General features: G+C 46.0%; 1 protein-coding gene and 1 pseudogene across 1 annotated transcript in view; both read left to right on the top strand.

The window, feature by feature from the left end:
* Positions 1-17,500, top strand: part of GPHR (golgi pH regulator) — a 401,532-nt gene that overhangs the window by 95,462 nt on the left and 288,570 nt on the right. The window lies entirely within an intron of this gene.
* On the top strand, positions 14,796-14,941 carry LOC137622127 (5S ribosomal RNA; annotated as a pseudogene).

The following is a 17,500-nucleotide window of genomic DNA, read 5'->3' as shown; positions in this document are numbered from 1 at the left end:
AAGAATTGAAGAGACTGTGAAAGATAGAAATGGAAGGTTGTTAAAAGGAGAGGAGGCAAGGAAAAGGTGGGCGGAGTATTTTGAAAGCTTACTGAATGTTGAGGATAATAGGGAGGCATATATAATTGCAGTTGCAGGTGTTGAGGTGCCGGTGATGGGAGATGAGAATGAGAGAGAGATTACAAGAGAGGAAGGGAGGAGAGCACAAGATGAAACGAGAATAGGAAAAGCATCTGGTATGGATGGTGTGAGAGCTGAGATGTTGAAGGAAGGGGGTGTGACTGTACTTGAATGGTTGGTGAGATTGTTTAATATGTGTTTTGTGTTGTCAATGGTACCAGTAGATTGGGTTTGTGCGTGTATTGTACCACTATACAAGGGTAAGGGAGATGTGCATGAGTGTTGTAATTCAAGCGGTATTAGTTTGTTGAGAGTAGTTGGAAAAGTGTATGGTAGAGTACTGATTAATAGGATTAAGGATAAAACAGAAAATGCAATCTCAGAAGTACAGGGTGGTTTTAGAAGAGGTAGGGGTTGTATGAATCAGATTTTTACAGTTAGGCAGATATGCGAGAAATATTTAGCAAAAGGTAAGGATGTGTATGTTGCGTTTATGGATCTGGAGAAAGCGTATGATAGAGTTCATAGGGAAGCTATGTGGAATGTGATGAGGTTATATGGAGTTGGTGGAAAGTTGTTGCAAGCAGTGAAAAGTTTCTACAAAGGAACTAAAGCATGTGTTAGGATAGGAAATAAAGTGAGCGATTGGTTTCCGGTGAGAGTGGGACTTGAGACAGGGATGTGTGATGTCACCGTGGTTGTTTAACTTGTATGTTGATGGAGTGGTGAAGGTGAATGCTCGAGTGCTTGGACGAGGATTGAAATTGGTAGACGAGAATGACCATGAATGGTAGGTAAATCAGTTGCTGTTTGCGGATGATACTGTGCTGGTTGCAGACACAGAAGAGAAGCTTGGCCGATTAGTGGCAGAATTTGGAACGGTGTGTGAGAGAAGGAAGTTGAGTGTTAATGTTGGTAAGAGTAAGGTTATGAGATGTACGAGAAGGGAAGGTGGTGCGAGGTTGAATGTCATGTTGAATGGAGAGTTACTTGAGGAGATGGATCAGTTTAAGTACTTGGGGTCTGTTGTTGCAGTAAATGGTGGAGTGGAAGCAGATGTATGTCAGAGAGTGAATGAAGGATGCAAAGTGTTGGGGACAGTTGAGGGAGTATTAAAAAATAGGGGGTTGGGCATGAATGTAAAGAGAGTTCTATATGAGAAAGTGATTGTACCAACTGTGAAGTATGGATCGGAGTTGTGGGGAATGAAAGTGACGGAGAGACAGAAATTGAATGTGTTAGAGATGAAGTGTCTAAGGAGTATGGCTGGTGTATCTCGAGTAGATAGGGTTAGGAACAAAGTAGTGAGGGTGAGGACGGGTGTAAGAAATGAGTTAGCAGCTAGAGTGGATATGAATGTGTTGAGGTGGTTTGGCCATATTGAGAGAATAGAAAATTGCTGTCTGATAAAGAAGGTGATGAATGCAAGAGTTGATGGAAGAAGTACAAGAGGAAGGCCAAGGTTTTGGTGGATGGATGGAGTGACGAAAGCTCTGGGTGATAGGAGGATAGATGTGAGAGAGGCAAGAGAGCATGCTAGAAATAGGAATGAATGGCGAGCGATTGTGACGCAGTTTCAGTAGGCCCTGCTGCTTCCTCCAGTGCCTTGGATGACCGCGGAGGTAGCAGCATTAGGGGATTCAGCATTATGAAGCTTCATGTGGGAGGGTTGGCAGTAACAGCCGAACTCCGTTGAGTCCCTTGTCAGGCTGGGAGGAACATAGAGAGGATACGTCCCCTTTTTTTGTTTCATTTGTTTGATGTCGGGTACCCCCCCAAAATTGGGGGAAGTGCCTTGGTATTTGTATGATATATATTCACTCACACACACACACACACACACACACATATATATATATATATATATATATATATATATATATATATATATATATATATATATATATATATATATATATATATATATACGTACACATACATGCATGCTTACATACATACATGTATATATGTATATATAGATACACACACACACATATATATATATATATATATATATATATATATATATATATATATATATATATATATATATATATATATATATATGTAAATTGTTATATAAATATCTATATATATATATATATATATATATATATATATATATATATATATATATATATATATGTAAATTGTTATATAAATATCTATAGATATATAGCTATATATACAATACATATATAAATATATATTATATATATATATATATATATATATATATATATATATATATATATATATATATATATATATATATATATATATATATATATATATATATATGCATGCGTATGTATTTAAAGATTGTATTAATAATAATAATAATAATAATAATAATAGTAATAATAATAATAGAAAAAGACCCCTGAATTTACTTTAGTTCTGCTAATCCGTTTTTGTTCCACGTTTTCTTTGATTGGAGTGTGTTCGTTTTCTTAATTTTGATAAAGTCACTTCTCTTGTTAGCATATCAGTGTGAAGTTGAACTGTGAAAGTGAAGGAAGCTGCCGTAATTTACTCCAGGGATTTCTTCCTGCTATGACACTAAGTATGTTTCATGGGTTGTTCTTGCACTACAATAAGCTTGAGGTTTCGAGGAATGATAAAATTACAGCTAGAGTTTTCATTATTATACCTACTAAAACAGTTTTTTTTCTGTTTTTTTTTTCTCGTCAGAGAAGCGCTCAGGTTTTTTTGCGGGTAGATTTTACCATCAAAATGAAGAAGTGATGATTTAAATTTAGACATTGAGGTTACTGAAAGTGATAATGTTTCTTTGAATAGAGATCATAATAGTGAATTTGAATATTCTGAAAACGATGGTGACCAAGATAATTCATCATCTCTAAACAAAAATGCTACACAAGACCTTGATCATGAAATATTTGTTTCCAAATACAGTATGGAGATATAATATGGCCTGGGGAAAGAGATGGGTAAAGTTGTACTGTATTACAGATTTTCATTTTGAACAGAAAAAAATATGTTTTCGGTAAAATTACAGTTTCAACCATTATGGGGAAACTGGAATAAAAATATATTTGTTGCATTAGAAATAGTGTAGTTCCAACGGATTTAACGTTTATTTTGACCGCAAACTATCTGATTTATTATGTAATTGGAGTTAAAACAACGAGTTTTTCCAGAAAAATCAGTGTTTGTAACTGTGTTTTTATTGTTTTTTGTTTCATAATATGTTGTAATGCAGAAAGACCCCGGTAACAGACCCTAGACCTACCCCTAAACTAAACCAGCTAACCTAACAAGCCCCCCCCCCCTAACCTAACAGGACCCCGGTAACAGACCCTAGACCTACCCCTAAACTAAACCAGCTAACCTAACAAGCCCCCCCCCCTAACCTAACAGGACCCCGGTAACAGACCCTAGACCTACCCCTAAACTAAACCAGCTAACCTAACAAGCCCCCCCCCCTAACCTAACAGGACCCCGGTAACAGACCCTAGACCTACCCCTAAACTAAACCAGCTAACCTAACAAGCCCCCCCCCCTAACCTAACAGGACCCCGGTAACAGACCCTAGACCTACCCCTAAACTAAACCAGCTAACCTAACAAGCCCCCCCCCCCCTAACCTAACAGGACCCCGGTAACAGACCCTAGACCTACCCCTAAACTAAACCAGCTAACCTAACAAGCCCCCCCCCCCTAACCTAACAGGACCCCGGTAACAGACCCTAGACCTACCCCTAAACTAAACCAGCTAGCCTAACAAGCCCCCCCCCCTAACCTAACAGGACCCCGGTAACAGACCCTAGACCTACCCCTAAACTAAACCCGCTAACCTAACAAGCCCCCCCCCCCTAACCTAACAGGACCCCGGTAACAGACCCTAGACCTACCCCTAAACTAAACCAGCTAACCTAACAAGCCCCCCCCCCTAACCTAACAGGACCCCGGTAACAGACCCTAGACCTACCCCTAAACTAAACCAGCTAACCTAACAAGCCCCCCCCCCTAACCTAACAGGACCCCGGTAACAGACCCTAGACCTACCCCTAAACTAAACCAGCTAACCTAACAAGCCCCCCCCCCCCTAACCTAACAGTACCCCGGTAACAGACCCTAGACCTACCCCTAAACTAAACCAGCTAACCTAACAAGCCCCCCCCCTAACCTAACAGGACCCCGGTAACAGACCCTAGACCTACCCCTAAACTAAACCAGCTAACCTAACAAGCCCCCCCCCCTAACCTAACAGGACCCCGGTAACAGACCCTAGACCTACCCCTAAACTAAACCAGCTAACCTAACAAGCCCCCCCCCTAACCTAACAGGACCCCGGTAACAGACCCTAGACCTACCCCTAAACTAAACCAGCTAACCTAACAAGCCCCCCCCCCCTAACCTAACAGGACCCCGGTAACAGACCCTAGACCTACCCCTAAACTAAACCAGCTAACCTAACAAGCCCCCCCCCCCTAACCTAACAGGACCCCGGTAACAGACCCTAGACCTACCCCTAAACTAAACCAGCTAACCTAACAAGCCCCCCCCCCTAACCTAACAGGACCCCGGTAACAGACCCTAGACCTACCCCTAAACTAAACCAGCTTACCTAACAAACCCCCCTAACCTAACCTAGAAGGACCCCGGTAACAGACCCTAGACCTACCCCTAAACTAAACCAGCTAACCTAACAAGCCCCCCCCCCCTAACCTAACAGGACCCCGGTAACAGACCCTAGACCTACCCCTAAACTAAACCAGCTTACCTAACAAACCCCCCTAACCTAACCTAGAAGGACCCCGGTAACAGACCCTAGACCTACCCCTAAACTAAACCAGCTAACCTAACAAGCCCCCCCCCCCTAACCTAACAGGACCCCGGTAACAGACCCTAGACCTACCCCTAAACTAAACCAGCTTACCTAACAAACCCCCCTAACCTAACCTAGAAGGACCCCGGTAACAGACCCTAGACCTACCCCTAAACTAAACCAGCTAACCTAACAAGCCCCCCCCCCCAACCTAACAGGACCCCGGTAACAGACCCTAGACCTACCCCTAAACTAAACCAGCTAACCTAACAAGCCCCCCCCCTAACCTAACAGGACCCCGGTAACAGACCCTAGACCTACCCCTAAACTAAACCAGCTAACCTAACAAGCCCCCCCCCCTAACCTAACAGGACCCCGGTAACAGACCCTAGACCTACCCCTAAACTAAACCAGCTAACCTAACAAGCCCCCCCCCCTAACCTAACAGGACCCCGGTAACAGACCCTAGACCTACCCCTAAACTAAACCAGCTAACCTAACAAGCCCCCCCCCTAACCTAACAGGACCCCGGTAACAGACCCTAGACCTACCCCTAAACTAAACCAGCTAACCTAACAAGCCCCCCCCCCCTAACCTAACAGGACCCCGGTAACAGACCCTAGACCTACCCCTAAACTAAACCAGCTAACCTAACAAGCCCCCCCCCCCCTAACCTAACAGGACCCCGGTAACAGACCCTAGACCTACCCCTAAACTAAACCAGCTAACCTAACAAGCCCCCCCCCCTAACCTAACAGGACCCCGGTAACAGACCCTAGACCTACCCCTAAACTAAACCAGCTAACCTAACAAGCCCCCCCCCCCTAACCTAACAGGACCCCGGTAACAGACCCTAGACCTACCCCTAAACTAAACCAGCTTACCTAACAAACCCCCCTAACCTAACCTAGAAGGACCCCGGTAACAGACCCTAGACCTACCCCTAAACTAAACCAGCTAACCTAACAAACCCCCCTAACCTAACCTAGAAGGACCCCGGTCTCAGACCCTAGACCTACCTAAACCTACCCCCTAATCTAAACCAGCTAACCTAACAAACCCCCCTAACCTAACCTAGAAGGACCCCGGTCTCAGACCCTAGACCTACCTAAACCTACCCCTAATCTAAACCAGCTAACCTAACAAACCCCCCTAACCTAACCTAGAAGGACCCCGGTCTCAGACCCTAGACCTACCTAAACCTACCCCCTAATCTAAACCAGCTAACCTAACAAACCCCCCTAACCTAACCTAGAAGGACCCCGGTCACAGACCCTAGACCTACCCTTAAGGGGAGAGGCGGCCTGTAAATTTAGCAATTTCGTGAAAATTTTGCCAAAATAAGATTTCGCCATTTTCAATGAGGTAAGGGACCCTGCTGTTGCCAGACGAAAGATGAAAGCAATCCACAGTATATTGATCATAAAAATGGCAATTTATTGTACCCATATGACACTGTCAGATTTCGTATTTCAGCTGTCAGATATGAGGTGACAGCTGACAGAGTTTTTTTTCTTCTTTATTTGATTTGATATTTATTTCATGGGCTACCGAACGACATTTTTTCCCGGTGTCATCGATGACGTCACATATTGATTGTTTCTGGAAATTTTCGATCGTATCTTTAGTGTGCTTCGATCAGTAAGAGAGAGGGGTATTACTTGTGAGATATATTTCAGTGATTTTTCCTTTTTGTATCACATTTTATATTTTTAACTCATAAATATCAATCATGCCTAAGAGGAAGAATTCAATGAGGCATTTAGCTGCTATCAGAAACATTCAAACGTTCAATGAAAAAAGGAAACGTGAACTGAATGAGAAGGCAACACAACTCACTCAAACGTTTTGCAGAGAGAGTAAACAGAGCCACGTGGGATTTTCATTGTCTGTCGGGACATTTTATAAAACTCCTCGAAATATTAGTGAAACAGTGGGTTTGTTTGTTGATAGTGATGATGAACTTTCATTAGTGCTATCTGATGATGAAGATTCATCTGAAATGTTATTTGAAGATGAAACTTTTCCAAGTGATGTGCAATAAAGTGATGCAACACCTGTTGCTTCGGGTGCTGAACTACAAGGTAAACTTTTGAGAAAATTTATTTGTGATAAAGAACAAGCGTTGAATTGTGTATCAAATACCAGTGAGATCCTTCCTGTTTTATCAGAATGCTATATCGAGAGCGATTTGTGGTGATTGTGGCAGTAAACTAAAACATTGTTATGAAAGAAAAAATTTACATGTTGATTTGAAATTTAAATGTAAATGTGAGTTTCCTGAGAATTTTCATAGTTCAACTGTAAAATCAATTGAAAATATAGAAACTGATAATATTGGTATAGTAACTGCTTCCTTTGTTTATCAGAATATTCTGAATGGGGGTCGCTTGGCAGCAATGAATAACACAACAAATGCCTTGGGTGCCCCACCTTTTGCAAATTGCAATTACCAACGATATCAGAAATACATTGAAACTCTTGCTGATAAGGAATATAATATTATTGGTGAAGTTAATAAAGGAATATTTCAATGTTATGAAGAGATGGGATACACACCTGATGAAGATGGTGTATTAGACATTGAAGTGATTTATGATGGGACCTGGATGGAAAGGGGATATATTCTCAAAATAAATAAAAGATACGAAACAAATTGGTTAATTATAATAACCTAAAAGGGGAAAATATCTCTGTTCATAAGAGAGAGGACCAAGAGCCCAGTAAACTCACCCAAAATAGATCTGTTAACAAAGGTAAGTGAAAAAACTTTGAACTGCTGTATCTCCAAATGTAATCTTTTTGGAATAAAATTGTATCAACTTAGTTATTTATGATCCGATTTTAATGATTTAAAAAGAATTATAATACTACATTATTATGCAATACAATAATTGGATTATAAATGTTCATTAGGGGAAAGAAATATTTAAAAATATATCCAAAAAAAATTTTTTGGTTTTTTCTTCTGTAAACGTTTTCTGAAAAATTATTCTAATTCAAAAAGAATTTAAACAAAACTTTCCAAAATATCTATACATTATACTGTAAGCTTCATGCTGGTTTTTAAATATTTCAAATTGATACAAAATTGAGGGAATTTATATCGTTTTAAAAAAGGTGAAAAAACACCCCAAAAACTGGAAAAATATTGATATTAAAAAAGAATTCAACTTAAGCGGGAAAAAATTGGGAAAAAGCTTCTATGAATAGAGATGAATATTCTGTATAAATTTCAATGTTGTAGTGCAAAATTGACTTCCGACCCTGGCCTCTCCCCTTAAACTAAACCAGCTAACCTAACAAACCCCCCTAACCTAACCTAGAACGTCCCCAGTCTCAGACCCTAGGCCTACCTAAACCTACTCCTAATCAGTACCTCACGGAAAAGTAAAGGTGAATCACATTTAGCACACTTAACACTTATGGGTAATACTGAATGCTCTCTAAGAAACCTATTCACAACCTCTGGAGTACCATTATAACTTCCATGAAATCGACCGATCACCTCAAATATGAATAGCGACATATATTGCACACCTGCAGCGGAGGATCCATGACAGTTAAGTAACGAGAGTGCTGAACGTATAGAGACCGGCAGGTTTCAAAATCGAAAACAAACGACAATCAGGCGTTTCGAAAACAAATTATAAGGAAAAAAAATAGCCAACGATAAATCTTGAAAAAAAACTCTAATTTCATTGGAAGAGCGACATTACTAGCAGGAAGCCAATAATAACTCTTGAAAAGATCCCAGTAGTATTTTGATTGGAGGAGCGACATTAGTGGGAGGAGGAAATGCGCATTCAAGCAAATATTGTCACATTACGCAATGGGGAGGAGCCAAGTAAGATGAAAACAGATATACAAACCAACAAGAGCTACCTTGCGTGCCCATACTTCTCTGTAAGTATGCATTAGTGACAACAATGTATTGAGAAGAAGTGTTTTGTTATCACGTGCTTTACTCGGGAAAAATATTAATATAATAGATTTCCCATAATGGTTGAAACTGTAATAATACCATGTTTTCCTGTAGGAAATGACATGATTTAACTGAATTTGACCTTCATTTCAACTGCAAACAAACAGAACAACCAGTTCGACTAACTTCAAGTAACCGAACTGGTTGCTGTTGTTGCGAATGAAACGAAGGTGAAAACCGGTTATATCACGTTATTTTTACAGGAAAACATATTTTCTGTTAAAATGTTCAAATATAATGGTTCTTGTTCAAATTCCGTCCTCACTTCACTCATCAAGAACGTATGTACTGTGCACGCTAACATTAGCAATGTTACGCTAACGTTAGCAATGTTACGCTGACATTGCTAACATTAGCAATGCTACGCTAATATGTATTTTAAAGCATTTTTCCATATACCCTTTACACAATATATAAAAGGGTACAAAAGGGTATAGAATCTAACAAACCCACCTAACCTAACCTAGTAGTTCCCAGGTCACAAACTTGTACTGGTAAGCGGTAATGTTGGGCTGCGCACACTAAAAACATTTGAATTAAAGAAATTATTAACTTACTTTTATGACCTGGACGACGAAACTTGTGGATCACCGTGGTGTTGAAACTATGACGTCTTAATTTCTATGAACGGCACTTGGGACACTGTAAGCATTGGGTTATTACATTATGTGATTCAAGGAAATTATCAACATTGATTGACGTATCAAAAAATTCCCCATGAAATTTAGCAAATGCTTTTAAGTATTTCTATAACTTCCATTGCAAAATATGAAAAAAAAACCTCACCTGAAATAACAAAGACCTGACAAGGACAAAGGTTTCCACGTAAAAGGAATTGTTGGAAGGGGTATGAAAAGAACACTTGAAGAGATAAGGGAAGGGGCTAGGGAAATATTAACCCCCACCCCCTGTGAAAACTTTCAATACGTATGAGTTCGTGATTGGTTAACGGAAAAACAACAGAGTGTAGAGGGTAAACTTGAATGAACTAGAATGGGAAACTTGTCCAGAGCAAGTTTTTATGTGAAATCGCGGCGTGACAAGGTAATAACAAAATGTATAAAAGTAATATAGCAAGATAAAATGGAGTGTATGATAAATAATATTTAATGGGAATATAAAATTAGGTGATTTTATAAGGTATCGGATAATAAAACGAGTAATACTGGGGTCAAATGTAATATGTATATGAGGGTATTACATAAAAGGAATGGTATAGTTGTACTGGATCAAGTCATATAGGCTACTTGAATAAAGCAGGTGAAGTCGAATAGTTAAATTTGGCATTGTTCCGTAACCGAAATACAAACCACGCTATTTACATTGGGGTTTACCTTTTAGCGTAGCTGAAATGGCGAGCCATTAGAATTTAACGAGGGTGTATTACCCCAGCGCTAGTTAGCGTTGGGTAGGGGAGTGGTAGCTAGCTTCCCCTCCCCCCCCCCCCCCCTCACACACCGGTGAACTGCTTCACTTCACTTTTGGCTCGGACGATGGACAGACGTGCCTGTCTTCGTCCTCGCTTGGCAGCCATTATTTCTTTTGTCTTTACTTAATCACTTACTTTTCTCTTACTCAATATATATGTAAACATTTTTTCGTGTTTATGTATATATTTGAGTATAGAAATCAGTAAGTTTCCTTTTCAGAGTTTGTGCTTGTGTGTGCAGTGTACGATATCTCCGTGGAGCCCTCGGCAGTTAGGCCACCATGGTGTAATTTCATGGGTCGCGATTGAGTTTGACTACGGTCTTTCTCTCTCTCTCTCTTGAGGTCGTTCACCCTTTTACTACGTTACTTTTACTATGTCTGAGTAGCTTCTGAGTAGCTTCCTTCCCGTGTGGGTGGGGTTGCTACGCTGTACGTTTTGTCTCAATTAGTTTATGAATATAATTGTGTTTGTTGATTTTAAAGCTTTGTAGAACGATTCCTTTTGGGGTTTTCGTTCTTTCTTTAGTGTTCATTCATTTTTAAATTACATAATTACATAGTTACATAATTATAATTGTTATAATTCTATTTTGGTTACAGCTCTCCTTCCGTGAGTGTAAGTGGTTGTGAGGGCACGTGCCTGTTGTGTAATTCTTGTGTTCTTTTCCCTCGGGATTCCTCTTCGGAGCCTTCCCGGGGGAATGAGTGTTAACTAATGATTTTTGTTTTTATTTTCCACAGTTACCGATCTAGTTCGTTTCTGTAATGTGACAACGGAGTGAGCTGTCTTGTTAAGGCCTGGGGATTCGGCTGTTGCTGCCTCCCCTATAGACCTTCGTCAGGGGCGTGTCTCCTTCTCCTGGAAGTACTCCCGTGATGATTGACAGCTCTCCAGTTCCTTTTAGAACACTCAGGAGGCTCGCCTCCTTGGGTGGGGAACTTTCCTTTCGAGGGAAGTTTTCCTGTCCAGGCTTGAGTTTTTCCCCTGTGGGGGTTCTTCTTTCGCCTTTTTTCGTGCGACTATGCTCTTGGTGCTGAGCGGTCGCACCTGCAGTTACGCTCAAGGGGCTGGGCAACTGCAGGAGCCCCTCTTCGGAGGATTGCTCTTTTTAGGTCATTGGCTGACCCGTCTCTTCTACGAAGTGTTTCTCTTTCGTTCGCGAGAGAGTACACTCATAGAGACTCCTCTTCGGAGGACTCTTCTGCTGTTGTTGCTGTTGGCCCCCTTCGCTGTAAGGCTCACCGTCCGCTACGTCGTAAGGGCCTCCCATCTCCCTATAAGGGTGCTAAGAGGCGCCTTGTTGAATCTCCGTATGCAGCCTGCAACTCCTTCTTCTTGACCTTCCGCCCCTGGTGCAGATGGACAGCAATCTGACCTCGTCTTCCGACGGGCAACGGTCTTCCGACGGACAACGGTCTTCCGACGGACATCGGTCTCCCGACGGACAACGGTCCCTTCGGGGCAAAGGGTTGCCTCCCACGGGGGTGCTTCCCTTGCGTGTCAGGGTTCCCCTGTGCGCCCTTCTGCTGTGTTCTCTCCTGCTCAGTGTTAGCGCATAGGCGCGCTCCTGCTCAGTGTTAGCGCACAGGCGCTCTCCTGCTCATCAGCGTTATTCCTGATCGCTAGCGCTCTCCTGTTCGCCAGCGCTCTCCTGTTCGTCAGCGCTCTCTTGATGATCGTCTCTGCTGTTCCTGTTGGTTCCTGTTACGCGCCCTGTGCGCCCACGTTCGCCCGCGCAATCTAGAACTTCGGTTCAGGTCTTGGACAAGGACTCTTCTTCTGCGCACAGGATTCCACGCGTTGCCTTCTGGCTCGCCAGTGATCACCAGCTCGCCAGCAACCACAGACGCGTCAACGTTCGCCTGCTCGTCAGCGATCTCCTGCGCGTCAACGATCGCCATCGATCTGCCATGCGTGTCAGTTCCCCTGGACACCATCAGTAGCGATCTAGCGCTCGCCTGCTGTGGACCACGATCTCCGGTAGCAGAGTCTTGCCGTAGATTTTCCTCCTGCTCGCCAGCGCTCACCTTTACTTCTGTCCTTCTGTGCGCCAGCTTTCTTCAGTCGCCAGTGCACATCTGCGCGCCCTTTCCTGCCACGCACCAATGGGCGCCAACGGTTTTTCCTGACCGTCCAGGATCGCCTGATTAACAGCTTGCTTCAGCGCTCACCTGCGCGCCTTCTATTAGCGCGATGCGCGCTAACCATCTCTAGTCTCTTACGCGCTAGCGATCGCCTACGCGGCCGCGTGATTCTTCACCTGCGCGCTAGCGTTTTGTTAACGCACCACCACTCGCCAACGCGCCTTCACTCGCCTACGGGCCATCGCTCGCCAAAGACGCGCCATCGGCCGCCTACGCGCCATCGCCCGCCTACGCGCCATCGCCCGCCTACGCGCCATCGGTCTCCCGACTGCCTGCGCTCACCCGTGCCCACGTGTCTGCGTGTCCACACGCCCACGTGCCCGCGCGACCGCACGCCCACGCGCCCGCGCACATGCGTTCCAATGTTCGCCCGCGAGCGAACCAACGGTATTCCATCGCGCGTACCAACGGTGTTCCGTCGCGCGAACCAACGGTGTTCCGTCGCGCGAACCGACGGTGTTCCGTCGCGCGAACCGACGGTGTTCCATCGCGCGAACCAACGGTGTTCCATCGCGCGAGCCTACGGTGTTCCATCGCGCGAACGTCGGCTTGATTCCTGCAGTATCCATGTCTCGCCTACAGGTCATCGCTCGCTTGTGAACTTTCGGATTCCGACCACCAGCTCTCGCCCTTCCTACCACTCTCGCCCTCCTTCTGCGCTCCCTCGCGCACTTTCGTCTGTGCTCTTGCGTGCCCGCGCATGGGCGCTTCCACGTTCGGCCACGCGCAAACCATTGATTTACCATCGCACGAGCGCCAGGGCGATTGCGACCACGATTCCCGTCGGGGTTTCGCAACATGGCCAGCATGGCGAGTCTTCTGGAGCGTATTTCCAGAACACGGTCTTCACCCCGTAAACGCAGAGCATGGCACATGCAAGTGCAGGAAGAATCTTCAGGGAGGTCTGAGCAACATTCTTCTTTCCAGAACCTGGGTTAGCCCTTCCTCGTCATTCCCTGGAAGGGTCTTGCCAGGGAGCTTTCCGTTCGAGATTTCTCCGTCGGGCAAGGGGTGACTGGTTTACCCCTTCCTCTTCTCCATCTCGTGGAAGGGGCTTACCAGGTCCTTTCCCTCCTCGGTTGCGACCCGAGGTTTTGTACAAGGAAGCTCCAGGAAGGTCATGGGTACTTTCCTCCTCTCGGGCTCTAGCACCTTGGCGTTTCGTCGCCAAGTTTCGATCTTGCGGGCAAGCTCGAGGTTGGACCATCTAGACGCAGTGTCCGAGGACTTCCTCTTGAGTGTCTCATCCGTGGATGTCGACAAGCTCAGACACTCTTCCATCTTTGGGAAGAGCTTGTTTGCACCCAAGGACAGAGACATGGCCAGCGGTTGTGCGGAGGAAGTCGACTTCCGTTTTCACTCCTTCAAGGCACTTTCTTCCAGACCCTGCAGGCCTCAAGCGCCTCTTCTTTCAGCCTCGTCGGCCTAAGTTATCGGACCGGCTACAGCAGCTAAGACAAGGTGTCCAATAGCTGTCCCCTCCTGTCAGGGACAGATAGCACGGGAAGCTCTCCTGGGGGGGCATAATCCTAGAGGGAGCGGCAGAGTTCACATACTCTAGGATTGGCAACCCCCCCCCTTGCAGGTCTCACGCTGGGAGGATGCCTAAGGGATAACAGCTTCCCGATGCCGATTCCTACACGATCTCTGTGATCAGCCGAGGATATCGCGCCTCGCTCTTACCATCTCTCCGTCTCTGTCAGCGAATTCAGTGTCATTGAACCTCTATGCCATGGGGTCGGCAAGAGTTTTGCCCGTTTGGGCAGAATGATCCGTGCCTTAGGAGAAGGTCCTCCATAGGATCGTCGACGGCTTCACCCCCTGGCTTCTTCAGTCGATCCTTTCTCGTAGGAAAGCATCTGAGACGGGAATTCCGTGGTCGACCTCTCAGCTCTGTTCAAGTTTGTCGAACAAACTTCGTCCAGCGTGGGACAGCAGAATCGATCAGACTGGTAACGAGGCGGCAGGACTCCTTAGGCCCTGGATCGGAAGGACGGGTACTTCCAGTTTCCATTCCATCCATCTTCCAGGAAGCTCTTGGAATTCAGCCTAGACTTAAGATGCGGTGTGGCGAGCCCGCCGCGGCATCGCAGGATTTTCTCCAAAGAACTCTCCCTGCTTTCCTCAGGGCCGCTCAGGAGCAGGCTTCCGCCTCCTTAGCCTTTTGGAGGTCTGGTCAACTCCGGTAGGCTCGGGTTCGACCTTCTTCGACGCCGGGACAGGCTTCCGGGTCCTTACCATGAGTGAGGGATCATGGTAATTTGCTAGGAGCCTTCTCTACTTCTGCCTCAACATCTGGGGTATCTAGCCATGATATTGAGTCAACGGCCTTACCACGTTGGAAACACCGCTTCTCGTCCGATCAGCGAAGTTAAGCAACGTTGGGCTGGTCAGCGAACTTAAGCAACGTTGGGCAGGTCAGTACTTAGATGGGTGACCGCCTGGGTACGCCAGATGCTGTTGCCTCCTTCTCCGTGCCTTCCCTTCAGTTGACTGTGGCAAGGCTGAGGAGAGTCGCAGTACCTGTTCTCAGTCAAGCCGAGCTTTCAGCCCTACTTTGGAACGTTTCCTGGGTCTCTTTTCCTCATTGACCCGTTTAAAGTCCCGAACGGTTGCCTCAGGATAAGTTCCCTGTGGGGCAGCCCAAGTTCCGGTGGTATCAAAGCAACGATTAAACGGACTTTCTGGCCCCTATGGGACCAGCGGAATGGTTAGACCTGCAATGGGTGTTGACCTATGGAACCTCTTGATGGGAGTGGATATTCTTGTCCTTTCCCCACTTTTGATGCTGTTCTCGGACTCGTCAAAGAAAAGGGGGGGGGGGGGGGGGATGTTCCGGCTCAGGCCTATGGTCAGGACCTGAAGGATACCTCTCCATCATTCAGGCAGGCTTAGGGGCCGTAGTCTGGCCCCTCTACAGATCCTACAGTTCCTGCCGAGTCGCTCCATGCGCGACGACTTCATGGTACTGGCGTATTCCAACCAGCAAGGGACGCATTTTCATACCTTCGCATCTTGCAGTAGAGATACTGAGATGATCCGAGGTCCTCTCTATACCACTATCGGCTCGCTCATTCCGGGCAGAGGAATGTTCTCTCCGACTATCTGAGCAGAGCCTCGCAGATAGAGGGTACCTGGGGGTCTTTGGCCTTGAGTAGCCAGTAAGTCCTGGCCTGAGGGACCTGATCGTGACAGCCTGGAACTTCAAGCTTCTGCTGTTTTTCCCCCTAGTCTCAGACCCCAAGACTCTTTGGCAAAATGCTTTCCGGTGATGGTGGGACAACATCGACACCTGCGTCTTCCCACCATTGTTGTCTGTTGAGAATGGGTCTCAACAAGACCAGGTTGTCTGTCAACCTTTCGATGGCCCTGAGAGCTCCACTGTGACTATACGCGGAACGGTTTCCGGACCCTCTGCTTCCCCTGACGGAACTCCCGGGAGAGCTTCTCCCACGGCACAGGCTACTCAAACAACCACACTACAACATCTTTCACGAGCCGTGGCATCGCTTCGGCTTCGCGCCTGGAGACACTACGCCGCCTCCTCAAGAAGAGACAACCCGCTACAGTCGCGGAGCGGAGGTCGCGTCACCTGTGATAGTCATCCGCAGGGGTCGACCAGGCGAAGTGGAGAGTCTTCTGTGGGTGGTGTCGTGGGAGAGATACCTCTTCCCTTGAGGCCTCTTCTCTAGCAATAACGGACTTATTGCTATTCGGCAGGAGGAAACTTCTTTCCGCTCTCGGCAATGAAGCCTGTCGCTCAGCCTTTCTCTGGCCTTCAGGCTGAAAGGAATAGACTTTTTCCTTCCCGCTGGACCTTTCTTCGCTCATGCGAAGCTGCAAACGTCCCTGCCCCCAGTCGGAGTGAGACCTCCTCCATGGAGCATGGTTCGGACTTTTTAGTCCCTTTAGAGATCTTCTCAAGAACCATTACATCAGCCCTCTGATCGTATTCCGCCTTGGGGGACGGTGCTCCTGCTCACTCTGGCCTCGGCCAGTGTGTAAGCAATCTTCTTGGTCTCGTACAACTCCACCCTTTCTAAGAGATAGGGGAAAGCAACATTCAGGTTTGCTCCTGAGTTGTTTGCTCGACTCAGAATTTTGGGGTCCCGGCCCTTCGGTCCAACTCCTTCAAGATTTCGAGTCACCATTCTGTATCAGATGACCCAAACCTTCTCCTTGTCAGTAAAGGAATCGAGGGGTTATCCTTGGGAACAGCTGCAGTTTGTCCTCACGTGCAGCCGGGTTGGGAGCACAGGAAGGACATGGGAGAGTCTCCAGTATACCTCTTCAGCTCGGAGTCAAGGACATTCATCTCGACCTGAATCCAGACCCTCCTATATCACGTCGCCCTACAGCACGATGTCGGATACATCGCAACGTCCCTCGCCTTCAAGTAGTACTACTCTGTGACGCAGGTGCTACAAGCTGGAGTCTGGAAGCGTCTAATGACCTTCGCAGCCCGCTTCCTGCAGGACGTGACCCACAGGAGTATCGATACGTTTCTATCGCTCTGTGGTGGCTACACAACAGCTGGTCTAACCTCAGGCTCCTTTTTGGACAGGTAGCAGAAGGTTGAGGGCATTGTTATTAGGTTTTAGTCTGCATGAGCGAAAGAAGTATGTCTGGCCCTTACTTCTTTCTTCATCGTCCCCTCTACTGGGGAAGCAGCATCCTGGTCTCTGCATAGCTGACCTCAAACCTCTGCAGGTAAACCATGCTTCCTTGTGTTCCGAGTATTGAGTCAATACTGTCGCGTCCCCCATACCCTGACGAGGTGGTATTGGGAACGTCCTAACCCAGAGTTCCTTCTGGAACTCCAGGTCAACTGCCTAGGACGGGTCACACTTCTTCCTTCACACACAAGCTTATGTAGGCCACACGTTTCCTTGCGGAGCAAGGAACTTGTGAGGTGCAGGGACTCCTTTTCTCGAGTGCGACTCACTCGGATTTACGGTCCCCAGGTAAAGCCAAAGCCAGTATGGCTGGGGACTTTCCACCCTTCCTAAGGGGTAAGTCACCCAA

The sequence above is a fragment of the Palaemon carinicauda genome, chromosome 28, assembly GCF_036898095.1.
Source record: "Palaemon carinicauda isolate YSFRI2023 chromosome 28, ASM3689809v2, whole genome shotgun sequence".
NCBI classification, from domain to species: domain Eukaryota; kingdom Metazoa; phylum Arthropoda; class Malacostraca; order Decapoda; family Palaemonidae; genus Palaemon; species Palaemon carinicauda.
Note: the sequence above shows the minus strand (reverse complement) of the source record. Positions and strands in the feature narration are given on the sequence as shown.